Source organism: Hypanus sabinus, unplaced genomic scaffold, assembly GCF_030144855.1.
Source record: "Hypanus sabinus isolate sHypSab1 unplaced genomic scaffold, sHypSab1.hap1 scaffold_340, whole genome shotgun sequence".
Classification (NCBI taxonomy): domain Eukaryota; kingdom Metazoa; phylum Chordata; class Chondrichthyes; order Myliobatiformes; family Dasyatidae; genus Hypanus; species Hypanus sabinus.
In genome coordinates, this window is record NW_026781244.1 from 408,307 (window position 1) to 424,261 (window position 15,955).

The following is a 15,955-nucleotide window of genomic DNA, read 5'->3' on the forward strand; positions in this document are numbered from 1 at the left end:
ACTGATGCAGATGGTTCCATACGCCTACGTGACACTCACTGATGTGGGGAAATATATCAATTGTCCCGACCATCTATCTGCTTCCACCTGTTCCTTTTAGACAATGGCTGATGCTGTGCGATTCCTGGAATTCCAACAATAAACAGAGCTGAATACATGGGTACCGCAGCGAATGAACAGGACTGAAAGGTCAGTGACCGGATACATAGATATGCCCACCCCGAATAGTAATTAACATCGTAATGATCCCGCAACTCCTGGTGTGTTATCATTGTGCAATAATGCATACCTAGCAGAATAGCCAGACGTGGTGTCCTCTGAAATTTACCCGGGCGCCCCACATCGGGGGTAGTATACCTTCTAGTACACCATCACAGTTGTTGGGATTGTTTTCCCCCGCAGCGGCAATTCGGTGGAATTGGGCAAACTGAGCTGGGGTGCTGGCCTTCAATAGGATAGCCGCGGTCATAACGACAGCTTTAATGTTGTCAGCCACGATGAGTGCGCCGTTAAGAGTCATTACTATGTCATTCCGCACCCAGATAAGACACGTGAATCTGGGATACCGAAACTCATTAATATTTCCATCCAGATTGTAATTATAGGTTGTTCTCTGTACCTGCTGAGCGGCCGATTCAACGTAACAGGCGGCCCTGTCATTACCCGTTAGATTACCCGTACTCAATGCAAATACTCTTATTCCAAAAACGGATGAAAATACAAGTGACATATAATTAACATAGAAAACATCATGTGCTGGCACAGCCCTTTCAATGTCTAACGGTATCATGGTGCATGGTGGGGCCACGTTAGAAGATGTCACGAATGAGAATTCGTCATGACCGTTGAAGATCAATCTGTGCGCCAAGCGCACGTAATATTTTGCTGCATGGATGATATTTATCTCCTGTTTCATAAATGCTACAGTTTGATCTTACAGAGGCGCTGGTTGATTATTGTCGGGAGCCGCTCTATTATTTGCATCACGATTCAGGTATAGCTCAAAAATGTGGCAAAGCTGTACCTGTAGATACGGGTCGCCGAAGGCGAAGTGGTATCCGTTATTTAGATTCATTTGATTGATCAGAATAGTGATGAGTTCCGGCAGTGCCCAGGCCGGTATATCATTATTGAACATTCTCATCTTAAGTCGACATGCTAACCGTATGTGTTCAATGTTATTATCATCCATGCATTGCAACATAAACAGAAACGGATCAGCATCTGATGGCGTAGATGTATTCTCCACCATCGCTACAATACCTGCCAGTACGGCCGTTTGCTCAATGACAGGTGATGACATAGCTGTTGCGTTCCGTAACAGTACTCTAGGTACCGTTTGGAACCCGTTTTCGCCCCGTCGCTTCATTATGCATCGCAGTGAAAATTCCAGCTCACACTCTCGTCGGCGCATTTATCTTGAGGGTTATCAAGCAGATATAGGTCATAGCACCTATGTTCATCTAATAAATCCAGGATTTATTTGAATAGAAAAAAAATAGATCGTTGGTCGCATTCACCACGGGTTCCAGTGAGGCCAATGCATCGGTAATACTCTTATTGCTTTGATCCAGCATCGCTAGAGATGCGAAAATTGTGCTCAGCTGCTGCTGTGTTTGCTCCTGACTTTCAGCTAGTATTTCGAACAGCCTATTGGTTATATGTATTGTTGTATCTTTGTTCTGACCGCCAGACCTCCAAAGATCTAATAGAGCTTTAGCTGTCGATTGGGTTCGTCCACCCCCAGTTACATACCGGCTGTATTATCCGCGAGACCATCAGTCTTTACGCATTAAGGATGGTTTTAATCTGGACCCAACCAGTGCTAGATCTAAGATGTCAACTTGTCCGTCTAATTCATCGGGCTAAAGCGCAACATCAACTACAATCTATTTCCCGTGATCTGACAGAACAGGATGATGGTTGTGAATTAGCACATTGACATGATATTGGGATGGATGTCATGATATTCGAGAGGGCCGCCTATTGCCGCGACGGCAGAGCCCCACGGACGGTATTAAACTATCGAAGAGCGTCCAATACTTTTCGGTATAGAACTACGTTTGCTATATCTGAAATTTGCCTTTTACGTAGATGTAATCATAATAATATAGTAAAGGTATTATATTTTACTTTCAAATGCCTGACGCGTTATAGATGGTGTTCTACATTAATCTTAAAGCGTGATCGACCACTCAGAAGATCTACTGATTACGCTTATATTCGCACCGTACTTTTACACTTACTTAGAGGCTGTCAATATTTGACCAGGCTGAATGTAGTAAATACGTCCATCAGTCTTCGCAGTGTTGGACATGACACCACTCAGGAATTTATGTGCTGCGTGATTTCAAATACTATCAAATTTCTGAACATCTATTTGAGAGGCGTGGTAGACCTTTGGACCAACTAGCGCCTGAGCGACAAAGGGAAGGCGTCTCTGTAGTCGGCCCACTATTAGATCTCTATGGTGTGGCAACCGGTCTCATCTGGCTAGTGTCTGGACGACCACTTAACGATCAGTTATGTCAGCTAGCTATGAGCATGAACACACCGTGTGTGACCCAGCGGGGCGCCGCTTACAGACGTTTGCTCATCAGATGCAGACGGAGTGGGCTTATGGAGTATTAGATTTATTCTTTCTCACCAGGGACACGTCTATGATGTTATTACTAACCGGTGACGCTGGGACCGGGAAGTCCTACTCTATCCGTCTTCTTGTTTCGCTAATGCACGATGTTGGATTGCATGATTGTACAACTCTAACTACAACTACCAGGGCTGCCGCCGGCGCGCTGAATAATCAGATACCGTTCCATGACGTCACAACATATTCGGAATAAATGACAGTGAGTTATTAAATACCGAGCAGGATCTAGATACAGAAATATAAAAGTAAATATCGGGATATCATACGTTAGATACAATGGGATATCGTGCTGACTGGCATCAATGCACCATCATTGTATACGTCTCTCTTTGAGATGTAGAAAGCGTGCCACCCGCATAAAATTTGCCGTGACGTCGAGGTGCAGTTTTGCTCCTTCGTGCATCCGGAGCGCGGTTGTAGTCGTTGATGAATATGGCATCTCGTCAGCCCAGGCTATGCGAAAGTTATTTCGATCACCAGAGGAAACGGATGCGACCGAGCGCGATAAGAGGATCATTATCCTATCGGGCAGCGTCTCCCAGTTCGCACCACACGTGGATCCCAGATCAGACTCTTCTATACACCTGGCCAGGAGGGACATGAAGAAAAGGATGTTTCATACTCAGATATTGTGGTTTAATCAAAGACAGATGGAGGACCCTTTATTTTCTGAGGCTATTGGATCTATGCAATTCAATGTTGTGACAAGGTTAACGGTTGATATTCTAAATTCAAGGGTCCTACCGGACGGGTGCGACCCCACAGACCCCCTGTACATTGCGGATATTCGACAGTAACAGGGGTAGCAGTGAATACACTGATAGTTGTTTCAGGGCAGCCAGGGGGCGGAGCCTACAGCTGTCATATAAGATCTCCTGTCGGAACCCAAATTTGGAAGCGAGACAGATGCAACAGCAGTTTCTAAGGTATCTCCAACAGAGATAGAGTTTCATCTTTACCGAGGAGGGGCAAAGTATTTATGAGAAAGGTAATGTTTGGGTGGTACAGGGCAAGCAGATACCAACTTGCAGCAGACTTGCTGTTGTCGACCGTATAGAGGATGGGGTCGTGACCGTTCGGTATAATGATGGTACACATCAGGAAATCACGAGAGAAACAGTTGAATGTCAGATGTATAGTGGTCTTTATGTGACATATTACCCTTTAGCCCCAGCGGCAGGAATCAACACCTACTCCGCCCAAGGACAAACTTTCGACTGTGATGTCATTTACCTCCCACCCTTAATTATCTTTTTTCTCCAGTTAAACCATCAGCGTACGTCGCTTGTTCACGGGTAAGGCACAGGGAAAAGTTACATATCACGCGTAACATCTTCGCCAATAGACGTGGCTATTGTCCATATTATACAGATGAGATTCTGAACTTTAAAAAGGAAATTGAGTTAGGATGCACTGTGAAATTCCCCTGAACAGTTTGGTAGAAAGGACTATGACCCCGTGTCCCTATTACATGACAGGTTTGCGGCTGCTATGAACCAATTAATAATAAATAACATAGCGACATTACGAACCGACAGACATCAGAAAACATACGCGCGCAGACATTTAAACTACGATATACGGTCCCGTATATGAATCTTACTTATCTTTAAGGGTGGGGTGAACAGGTTAATTAATAATACTCCGGTCTAAACAATTGACTATTTAAAGAATATAAAACCTACCTGTGATAGATTGGTATCGACCGCTCTTACACATCACACAATTAACTGTTACATGTATGAACTGAATATATAATTCACCTACCGCGAGATGCGGGTAAAATACAGTAGAGTTACAAACTTTGTTAATATAAATTATGTCTTATACTCACCCGATGGTCCTGGTTTAGGGTCACTCTCGTCCCCGCTCTCGTCGAAGCGTTTTAGGGGCGGTAGGTCTGCAACGTTTACAGCGTCGCTGCCCTGCCCACCCGCCATCGCCCTTCCCTGCGCTTCCATTACCGCTACCGACGCCGCATTCCTGCCTCGTCTGTTCTACTTCCATCTCCTCTTCTTCTTCCTCCATCTCTTCTCCTACAACGACTCTCCTGATCAGATCTGCTTTCTGCGACCCGAGCCACGGTCGGTCATCTCTTCTCCTACAACGACTCTCCTGATCAGATCTGCTTTCTGCGACCCGAGCCACGGTCGGTCATCCCTTCTCCTACAATGACTCTCCTGATCAGATCTGCTTTCTGCGACCCGAGCCACGGTCGGTCATCTCTTCTCCTACAACGACTCTCCTGATCAGATCTGCTTTTTGCGACCCGAGCCACGGTCGGTCATCTCTTCTCCTACAACGACTCTCCTGATCAGATCTGCTTTCTGCGACCCGAGCCACGGTCGGTCATCTCTTCTCCTACAACGACTCTCCTGATCAGATCTGCTTTCTGCGACCCGAGCCACGGTCGGTCATCTCTTCTCCTACAACGACTCTCCTGATCAGATCTGCTTTCTGCGACCCGAGCCACGGTCGGTCATCTCTTCTCCTACAACGACTCTCCTGATCAGATATGCTTTCTGCGACCCGAGCCACGGTCGGTCATCCGAGTGCGTGGATATCGACCAGGTGTTTTGGCAGCTTTGCCATCATCCGATGGATTCATACAAATATAAAGGAGTGACCTACGTTTTTGCTTTCAGCATTTTGACAGATCTGTGACAGGGGACAAAGAAAGTACAGGGGTAATAGATGGCAGTGACAGATATGGACAGCACGTAGCAAATACTGTCAAATCACCCCATTGACTTTGCTTTGTTCCAAGTCCTGTGCCCGGTATGACAACTGTCTATCTCTTTCTCGACTGTTCTAACATGAAAACGAGTAGGGTGTGTAAGCCATAGCTAAATATAACAGAGGAATAATGAGTTTGCAATATGGGTAAGCGCTCGTGACACAGAGCGCGCATTGATGTTTCTCCCATGTGGGCATAGGGCTCCTGAAAAACAAGTTAGATAATGCTACTGACCCTCCCCAGCGACCAGGATAGCGTGCAATTTCAGACAAAGGAGCTTGCGTAGATGAGGATCAGGTGATACATAAAGGACAAACTGGTATGGGAGGTTGGAGGTTGAGTACATCCGGTACAGAGATAATAAGTCAACCTTACATAATTCTGCTCCGGGGCTAGTTATGGCTTCAGGAGAATAGGTATGGAAACAAGTTGAGGGGGTTGGTGCAGTTAACTCATTATTCCACTGGATGAAAAAAACAGAAGGCGTGTTTTGACATGAAATACACCTGTTAGCTCCTCTCCTAAAACTGCCAGGTCACCATCATCAAGATACCTCCAATAAGTGATTGGCCAATAGAGACCTTTCAGCCATATCCCGTCCATCGTGGCATTTAAAAAAGAGGTGTATACGCGGTGTGATTTCCTTTCATCTGTTCAGCAAAACTGCAATCTGTCACAGAGCAAACTGCATCACCGCATTACCAAAGGAAAGGCTTTCATCACAAAAAAGGTACGTGCAGGTTCTCCGATATCACAGTCCCTTTAGACACGCTTTTCAATGTGATACACTACGGTTACACAAGATCTTTCTCCAAGCACCGTCCCTTTAAACTGGCTTTTCTGAGTGATGCATCAGGTTTCTATTGTCTTATATTTCATATATTCTATTGTTTACCGAAAGGGTTTTTCCCTAATAGATGCTTTCGATTTCGGTCATTCCTCGAAAATAACAATGTGTTATGTTGTTACTATCTGTATCAGTATTGTGTTTATTGATAATCACCTGTGATGATGGACGCAATATATCTAATCCTACGCATCCAAATAATGGGTTTACTCTGACAGTAATTTGCACCGGACCCCCAGAACTCATGATACCCTCCCTCACACTGTCATATAAAAGGCCACCCGTAATAGGGTGTCATCTCTCAAATTCCTGTGCCTCCCGTGGTAAGGTGTCACTTTTCAAATTCCTGTATCAACAAACCATGGCTTTGCCCCCCACCGCTGACCCGAACACCGCGATTAGAGAGGGTATGCTTCAGGACCTAATCAGGCCCGGGCCGAGCACCGACGCCACAGCGGACAGTGTCCCCTTCTCGTCATCTGCAGAAAGACAGGACGCTGACAGTGAGAGATGTGGGCCACCTAATATAGAACGGATATACCAGGATGAACAGTGGGAAGAAGTTAAGAGGAATGCGGGTATCATTCATCGCGTCTCACCCGCAGTGGCATCCAAACCAGTAGTAGTCGAGGCAGAAGTGCGGTACCGCACCGATGGGGCCCCTCTGCCTATTCCACCCTGTGGCCAACAGCGCCCGGTTATACCACACGCTATCAGTCCTGCTGTCGATAGCTTTCTATACTGTGTCGCCGTAACCCGGGCTGTGTGGCAATCTATACAGAGGCGATTGATAGGGCAAGGGAAAAGCCCAATTTTAATCTGAATACATTTTGGGCCATTGACAACCGCCGTGTCAGGAATAAAATTACTGGTCAGATCCAGACCCTGCTCAACGAGCTGGTGGTCATGTTCGACACTCTGGGTTCACGTGATCAGTCAGAATATTCACGTCTCAGCTCTACATGGTCTCATTCGCCCGTTTGGGAATCGATTACAGTATATTTGCACTAGGAAACCACGCTTCCTTGAGTAATACGGAGTGGTGCGTTGTCAGCCTCGAAACAGAATCACCCAGCCCCAACTTTCAATCACCTCGCTGCTCTCTATTTACTGCTTGCTGCAATGTTGTTCGACAGCACTCTGTGTTCTTGAGCGGTTTACCCACTCTCGTGCAGCAGTATCTTCACCGTTCCACATGCGACAGGTAACTGCTTCACTTACAAAGTAAACATCTTTCACTTCCACCTGTTCTGCAAGATCGTTATACCGGTCCGTACCTGTGAATGTGTATGTTTGTCTTGCTCTGGACTGCTCTTTATTATTTCACGTTAAAGTATTGCAAATATATAAAATATATAAAAGTAATATGGATTGGCCTGACAATGACCGAAATGGAATACGTTGAGCTTTGACATAAAATTGCGACCTGAATTTCGAATCCCGATCAACCCTGAAGGGAACTAATATTAAAGGAGAATATGTTCAGTGGAAAGAAGGATGCGAGTGGGCTATATCTGGGGATCAGGAATGGGAACAGAAGAACAGAAAGCTGCCACGGGACAGGTGGGGAAAACAACCCTTTTAGAAACGGACAAGCAAGGATGTGATTTCCACCCCTCAGGAAGAGCCCAATGTAATATTGCAAGTTGCTGGAATTCCAATTCCGTTTATGATTGATATGCGGGCAACCACAACCACTCTCGATCAGGAAACAGTATCAGAAAAGGGATTCCAGCTATCAGACGCCGCAATCACTGTGTCTGGCTTTGAAGGCAGAGGATGTACGTACTCACATAACCAGCCACTGCAGGTGGAATTCCAGGGGAACCAGTGTGAGGTTTCATTTACAGTCACCACCAGTCGGGGGTGTAAACTAGCAGGGAGAGACTTGCTCTGTCTGTCGGAAGTCGAGATCCTATGCAGAGACACTGGTATCACCCTGCAACTAGCGATCAACCGACAGCTTCCCCAATACTGCTTAGTTATTATAGACGTGTTTAGTAGATGGGTTGAAGCTTTTCCAACTACCATTAATACTGCTGACTGTTGTGAAGGTATTATTACGGGAAATAATTCCCAGGTACAGCCTGCCAGAGATGCTGAGCTCTGACAATGGCCCACACTTTGTGGTGAAAGCAAACGAAGGGGTATGTAACGAACTAGCTATCAAGCAACAATTCCACTGTGTACACCATCCACGGGCCGCTGGCACAGTGGAAAGAGACAATGCAACTCTGAAGAGTAAACTGGCCAGACTAACAGCGGAGACTGGACTCACTTGGTTGAAGGTCCGACCATTAGCCCGATTCCACATGAGGGTTACTCCACAGGGGAGAACAGGGTTGTCACCAGCTGAAATCATTTCTGGACGGCCCAACAGGACACCCTGGGAACAAAGTCTCAGGATTAAAGGCTAAATGAATAAGAATAAGGAACGTTGGTTCTCGAGGGAACTCTGATAAAGAAAAAGAGAGATGTATGACATGTATAAGAAACAGGGAGCAAATAAGGTACTAGAGGAGTATAAAAAGAGTAAGAAAATACTTAAGAAAGAAATCAGGAGGCCTAAAAGAAGACATGAAGTTGCTTTGGCAGTCAGGGTGAATGATAATCCAAAGAGCTACATCAGGTATGTTAAGAGCAAAAGGATAGTAAGGGATAAAATTGGTCCTCTTGAAGGTCAGAGTGGTCGGCTATGTATGGAACCAAAAGAAATGGGGAAGATCTTAAATGTTTTTTTTGCGTCTGTATTTAATAAGGAAACTGGCATGGAGTCAATGGAAATAAGGCAAACAAGTATTGAGGTCATGGAACCTATACAGATAGAACAGGAGGAGGTGCTTGCTATCTTGAGGCGAGTAGATAAATATCCAGGAGCTGACAGGGTATTCCCTCAGACCTTGAAGGAGACGAGTGTTGAAATTGCAGGGGCCCTGGCAGATATATTTAAATGTCGTTATCTACAGGTGAGGTGCCAGAGATTTGGAGGATAGCTCATGTTGTTCTGTTGTTTAAAGCAGGCTCTAAAAGTAATTCTCGAAATTATAGGCTGGTAAGTTTGATGTCGGTAGTGGGTAAAATATTGGAGGAGTACTGAGAGACAGGATCGACAATTATTTAGATAGACAGGGTCTTATTAGGGAGAGTCAACATGGCTTTGAGTGTGGTAGGTCATGTTTAACAAATATATTAGAGTGTTTTGAGGAGGTTACAAGGAAAGTGGATGAAAGCAAGGAAGTGAATGTTGTCTCCATGGACTTCAGTAAGGCCTTTGACAAAGTCCCGCATGGGAGGTTAGTTAGGAAGATTCAGTCGCTAGGTATAGATGGTAAGGTAGTAAATTGGATTAGACGTTGGCTCAATGGGAGAAGCCAGAGATTGGTAGTGGAGGATTGCTACTCTGAGTGGAGGCCTGTGACTAGTGGTGTGCCACAGGGATCAGTGAAGGGTCCATTGTTATTTGTCATCTATATCAATGATCTGGATAATAATTTGGTAAATTGGATCAGCAAATTTGCTGATGGTACAAAGATCGGAGGTATAGTGGACAGTGAGGAAGGTTTTCAAAGCTTGCAAAGGGATCTGGACCAGCTAGAAAAATAGGCTGAAAAATGGCAAATGGAGTTTAATACAGACAAGTGTGAGGTATTGCACTTCGGAAGGTAAAACCAATGTAGAACAGGTAAGGTAAATGGTCAGACACTGAGGAGGGCAGTAGAACAGAGGGATCTGGGAATACTGATACAAAATTCCCTAAAAGTGGCGTCACGGGTAGATAGGGTAGTAAAGAGAGCTTTTGGTACACTGGCCTTTATGAATCAAAGTACTGAGTATAAGATTTGGAATGTTATGGTGAGGTTGTGTAAGGCATTGGTGAGGCTGAATTTGGAGTAATGTGTGCAGCTCTGGTCACCGAATTACAGGAAGGATATTAATAAGGTTGAAAGAGTGCAGAGAAGGTTTACAAGGATGTTGCCGGGACTTGAGAAACTGAGTTACAGAGAAAGGTTGAATAGTTCATTCCTTGGAGCAGAGACTTCATAGAGGTATTATGATGGGTATTGATAGAGTGAGCGCAAGCAGGCTTTATCCACTGAGGCTAGGGGAGAAAAAAAAACAGAGGACATGGGTTAAGGGTGAAGGGCAAAAAGTTTAAAGGGAACATTGGGGGGGGGGGGCTTCTTCACAACTGGTTCTGACAGAGGCCTAACTGGTTCTTCTGGGCACATTCTGTCTCACTCCCAACTATTCCCTACCTTCCTTTGTGCAGGTCCGTAATGTCTAAAGGACCAGTGTTTGAGTAAACGAGACTCACCAAACTTTCTCCTGACTGAATCAAAGGAAACCCTGAGTCAGATGGGTTCTCTCCAGTCGGTGTTCTCAGTCCTCGGGCTGGTTCACTTGTTGCTGTTCCCTCGTCTTCAGTCGTGGTTTTTCTTCCAATAAATCTCTCACTGCAGGTCTAACTTTAACATGAAAGATAATGAAGCACATTAACATTACAAAGGAGGACCAAACATGTTACTAGGAACAAAACTCACTGAAATTTAAACGTTGAAGGCAAATATAATTATCTCAGTGAACAATCTTTTATTGCCTCTCACATGTCACAAAACAATATGGGATAAGAAGGAGCCATCATTCAGTCATGGTAAGACATAAGACACAGGAACAGAATTAGATGATTCGATCCATCTGGTCTGTCCCACCACTCAACCAGGGCTGATTTTTATTCCAACACCATATTCCTGCCTTCCTCCTGTAACCCTGAAGCTGCTTAGCAATCATGAGTATATTAATCTCTGTCATAAATATACCCAAATGGCAGCCTCAATCAGACTCCGTGGCAACAAATTCCATAGATCAGACATCTTTTGGCAAAAGAAAATTTCTCAACTGAATTTGTTCTGAGACTGTGCTGTCAGATCACAGACTCTGCATCTAATGGAAACATCCTCTCCATGTCCACTGTATCCAGGCTTTTCAGCATTCGGTAAGTTTACTTAACCATACATCCCCCCACCACCCCCACCGTCCCTCTGAACTCCATCGAGCACAGGTCCAGAACCATCAAATGCTCCTCATACATAACGCCGATTATCCATGTAAACCTTGTTAGCAACAACTGTACTGAACACATTTCCAGGAATAACAGACAAATCGGTACCAGGATAATTTAAAGGGAAACGTTGTGCTTTCTTTACTGTTCTACTATCACATGTGCTGGCTCGTGGCCAAGTGGTTAAGGCGTTGGTCTAGTGATCTGAAGGTTGCTAGTTCGAGCCTTGGCAGAGGCTGCCTGTCTGTCCTTGAGCGACGACACCGGTGCCAAGCTGTATGGGTCCTAATGACCTTTCCTTGGACAACATCGCTGGCGTGGAGAGGGGAGACTTGCAGAGACTCTAATGGAGGCCTACAAACTGTCACAGCCATTTTCATTTCCAGGTTAAAACAGGTCCATTTCATGAAATATAAACCAAGAAATAAAAATAAACTGGAATTACCAGAAACACTCAGCAGGTAAGGAACAGCTTACAATACAATTCAATTAATAACATTTCATCAGATTGAGTTCAAACATTTTCAGTTTTTTGTGCAGATCTCCAGCACAGCTGCCTGATTTCCATTGTGGGACAGTGAGGGGGGGGGGGGTGGATTTCTAAACACAGTTTGAACACCAGTCTCAGGGTCTATTTCTACTGTTGTAAACACGGAACAGCCCATTTACTCACAGCCACTCCCTGTGAGGATGGAATGGGAACTCATCCTCTCCTCAGATTGGCAGTCATTGCTTCCAAAGGAACTCCAGAAACAAACATCTGATCCCAGACCAGAAATACTCGATCAACACCTCACAAGCCCAAACAGCTCAATCCCAGGTCCACTTAACCTGGATCAAAAACCGTGATCTCCCAGGACCCAACCTCACAGACTCACACAGCTGAATCTGCCACTCACCGACACTGAGAGTCTCACACATCGTCCCCACATCTCACACTGGGTCGTGCAATCTAAGATTTCACCACAACCAATGTCCAGCTGCTCAAAATTTCTGCTTCGTTGCAGGATCTGTATCTTCCAGCCCCATCTGTAGAAGCTCAAACCAAAGTCAAAGCCAAAACACCAGCAGTTCCATTTGCCTGGAATGCCGATCACAGGATTGGAGCCCAAGCTCCAACTCTCCCAGTACTCTTTGCTGCAGTGTGTCAGCCTGTCACTGTTCATAAACTAGCACCTCCACACCAATGCACAACAGAACTGGGACCTGATGACCCTCCGGCATTCCAGCTGACAATAACCGATTCTGGAAATGAGTCAGCGAGGCCAAAGGTACAAAAGAACACTTCACAATGAAGACAAGGGTTGGAAGAAAGTTTGCTGATATATAACATTGAGGAGGTTAAATACAAGGCGGACTGAGGATGACCCAGATGGTTGATGTATATAACTGAAGCGGGGTTGGGAAGTGTGAGGAGACTGGACAGAGGTTGAACAAGATGAGCAGATGGAACAAGGTGGGAGAAGGGATCAAGGACGATCACTGATGGTCCTCCATCAACTCATAGGTACTGAATGAATAGTGCATACTATTGTTCAAAAGATTCTAAAATGACAGAATTGGCAAAAATAACAGGAACTTTGCCAGATATACTTTGACCCTCACCAAAATTTTTATCAACACAACAGAGAAAGTTTCCCATCCGGACACTTCACGCTTTGCACGGTAACTACTCTGCCCGTGACTGTGAGGAACGGCAGAGACCTTTGGATCCAGATCAGCACATCACAGAAACCATTCTCCCCCCTCGACTTCCCAGTCCCTCGGGAAAGCAGGCAGGTAAATCAAAGATCCCCACAACCTGGGACGTTCTCCCTTCTCGCCCACCCCAGTCCGGGAGAAGACACAACAGCCATAAAGCTCCAGGACAAATGTGAGGAGCCTCAGGAAGCGAGGCGAGTTGGGGGAAGTTAACGGGACTCAGTGGCCGACATCAGATTTCCCAACACAACATGGAGGATGCATGACCACCAATCTGGAGATTGTGAACATGCACAAAAAGATCGTTACATCTGCGGTTAAATGGGAGGGACAAATGGGATCACGTGACCGGTGGGGTCTAACACCCCAAGCAGAGTCTCCAGCTTCCCAGCACTCTGTGGAAATAAACAAACTTGCCCATCACATCTCCTCTCACCTTAAATGTGTCAGACATTTCAAACCCCAGGTAAAACATAACGTCTGTCCACTCTACCTATTCCTCTCATAATCGTATAAACGTCCATCCAGTCTCACCCCAGCCTGCGCCGCTCTGGAGAAAACAACACAAGTTTCTCCAGCCTCTCGTTATAGCTCATGCCCTCTAATCCAGGCAGTGTCCTGGTAAACCTCTTCTGCGCCCCCTCCAAAGCCCCGACATCCTTCCGAGAATGGGGGCGACCAGAACTGTATGAAACACTCCATATGAGGGCTAACAAGTTTTACAAAGCTGCAACACAACTTCATGACTTTTGAACTCAGTGCTTCAACTAATAAAGACAACCACGCCATTTGCCTTCTTAACCACCCGATCAATCTGTGCAGTCTCTTTCAGGGAGTGATGAACTTGGAGTCTAAGATCCCTCTGATCATCGACATTGTTCAGGGTTTTGCATTTAACACTGTACTGTCTCATACATTCAGGGGTGCAGTGTTACCAGAGCTCACCGGAGAGCCGCTCCGACACCTCTGAGAAACAGTCAAAATAAACAAGCACGGAATTTAACAGCCGCCGCATATTAAATAGAGGGAATGTTACCAAAGGGGGGGTGTTGGCTGGTGGGGAAAAATGCCACTAATAACATTAGGATATTTGATCGTTTTTTGTGAAATCCTGGAGCTGTGACTCTTTTTTATTTAGGTATTGGTCAAATTCCTTCTCGCTCGACCCATTGTCCAAGGAAGCTGGGAAATACCTGCACATAAGTGCGAGCATTTTTCCGCTCTTTCCAATGGGTACCACTGGATTCCAGGAAGGAGCTATATTAAGCAAGGAATGAACATAGAAACCCAAGTTTAAAAGTCGAAAACAATGAAAGAAAAATTCACTGCTTCCTGATTTTGATCAAATACACAAGCTAATCATCCAAAATCCTCTTCTACACCAGGATAAATTTAGTTTTGTTTTACAAGCTAAATGGAAAAAAAGCATTTCTGTGCTATAAGCTAGTTTTACGTCATTTCAACTATCATTAATAGCAGATCAACCCCTTGGCCTCGCTCCACCAACTGTAACTGATGGGAAAAAGGCTCTTTTTCTCTTCGTGTTGATAGGAAAAAGAGTAATTTAGTGAGGCAATGAACGAGATGAAATGCATTTCCAAAACTCCCAAATGGTTGCTGTGCTCCCCTGTTAACATTTGTCACTTGCAAACTACGATATTTTCTATTCGTATAAATGCGATAATAATTCATGTAAAGATTCAAGCTTCTTTAACTTTTTATATATTTAAAGACTAAACAGAATCTGTAAAGGTGGAACCATGTAACACCCGACGTGTGAGAATATTGTGAGCATCGACACTCACAGGTACACTTCCCGACCAACCATTTCTGCGAGAGAAACGGTATGAGGCAGAGTTGCCAACCTACCACTTTTGAGACTAATATTCAGCAATATTCCTGGCCTTAGAAATAGTTCATCAGACATTCTTTTTTCATACTTGATTACTTGGTTCCAATTTAGGTGGCTAAAAGTGTAAAAAAAAATGAATTGCTTTATTTCTGTTATTTTTATACCTCTGAGGAACACTGCTAAGCGCTGCGGGCCCTGCCGTCTGCTCTGACTCAGTCGTATTAGTGAGGCTACATCTGTGGTGGTCTGTGGATTACTCGCTAATCCTAAAGTAAATTTTTCTCACTAACAACCCTTTGGCTTCTAAGCAAACAAAGTTATTTTACTTGCTTGATAATTATATTTTATGATAATCAGTTCAGTGCAACTGCGTAATACTTTGTCATATTATTAAATTAAGTATTATGTTTAATTGTACCAGTTATACACTGAAATGTAGTGAGAGGCTGTAATCTTGTTAATGTGTTAGCTATCACTATATTTCTGTGGAGCTCTGGAATTCACATATTTCTTTCATCTTGGTTTACTGCTTGACATTACAAGACATTACTGCTTGACATGTCACACCCAATTTGGGTACCTGCTCATTACACGAATGGGCAAGGAAGTTGCCCAGTACATGAAATGAACAGGTAGACAAATTGGGTGTCTCACACGAGAGGTGATTGATAACTTCGTAGCCTAAGGTGGAACGAATCAATTTTACAAAACCGAGCAATTTTCAATTATCTGAAACAGAAATACCGCAAAAGTTATTAATTTCAAACTTTATGCATAATCACTCAAAGAGTTGAACCACGTGCAGGTACCGAGAGTAGTATAACCTTCAGCCTTCTAACTTAGGCCACGAACTTATCAACCACACCACGCCACCCCCCCCCCCCGTACAGCTCCGGCACCTAAAAAATTGCCAATGCACCGCTGCTCCAGCCGTCTGGCAGGGCTCGGGCCCGGCCCTTTCCCTATGCAACCGGCCCACATTTGCACATTTTCGGGATCAATCCGGACTCACCCCCGCTCGAATCGGAGATCTGCAAACAACTGTAGAGAGCACTGCGCATGCGTATAGCAGGCGTTTCTCCGCAGCGCCACCCGTGGCCGGAGGGCCG

At 44.9% G+C, this 15,955-nt stretch overlaps 1 long non-coding RNA gene across 2 annotated transcripts; it reads right to left on the reverse strand.

The window, feature by feature from the left end:
* Nucleotides 1-2,263: 2,263 nt before the first annotated feature.
* On the reverse strand, nucleotides 2,264-15,955 carry LOC132388525 (uncharacterized). 2 transcript variants are annotated; one of them, XR_009510256.1, is made up of 5 exons: nucleotides 15,859-15,955; nucleotides 10,550-10,696; nucleotides 8,513-8,620; nucleotides 4,485-5,308; nucleotides 2,264-3,234 (listed from the first exon to the last, which is right to left on the reverse strand). It is a non-coding gene; the product is annotated as an uncharacterized LOC132388525 (long non-coding RNA). The 2 variants fall into 2 exon arrangements; XR_009510255.1 differs by having other exon boundaries at nucleotides 2,265-3,234; nucleotides 10,550-10,700; nucleotides 15,859-15,948.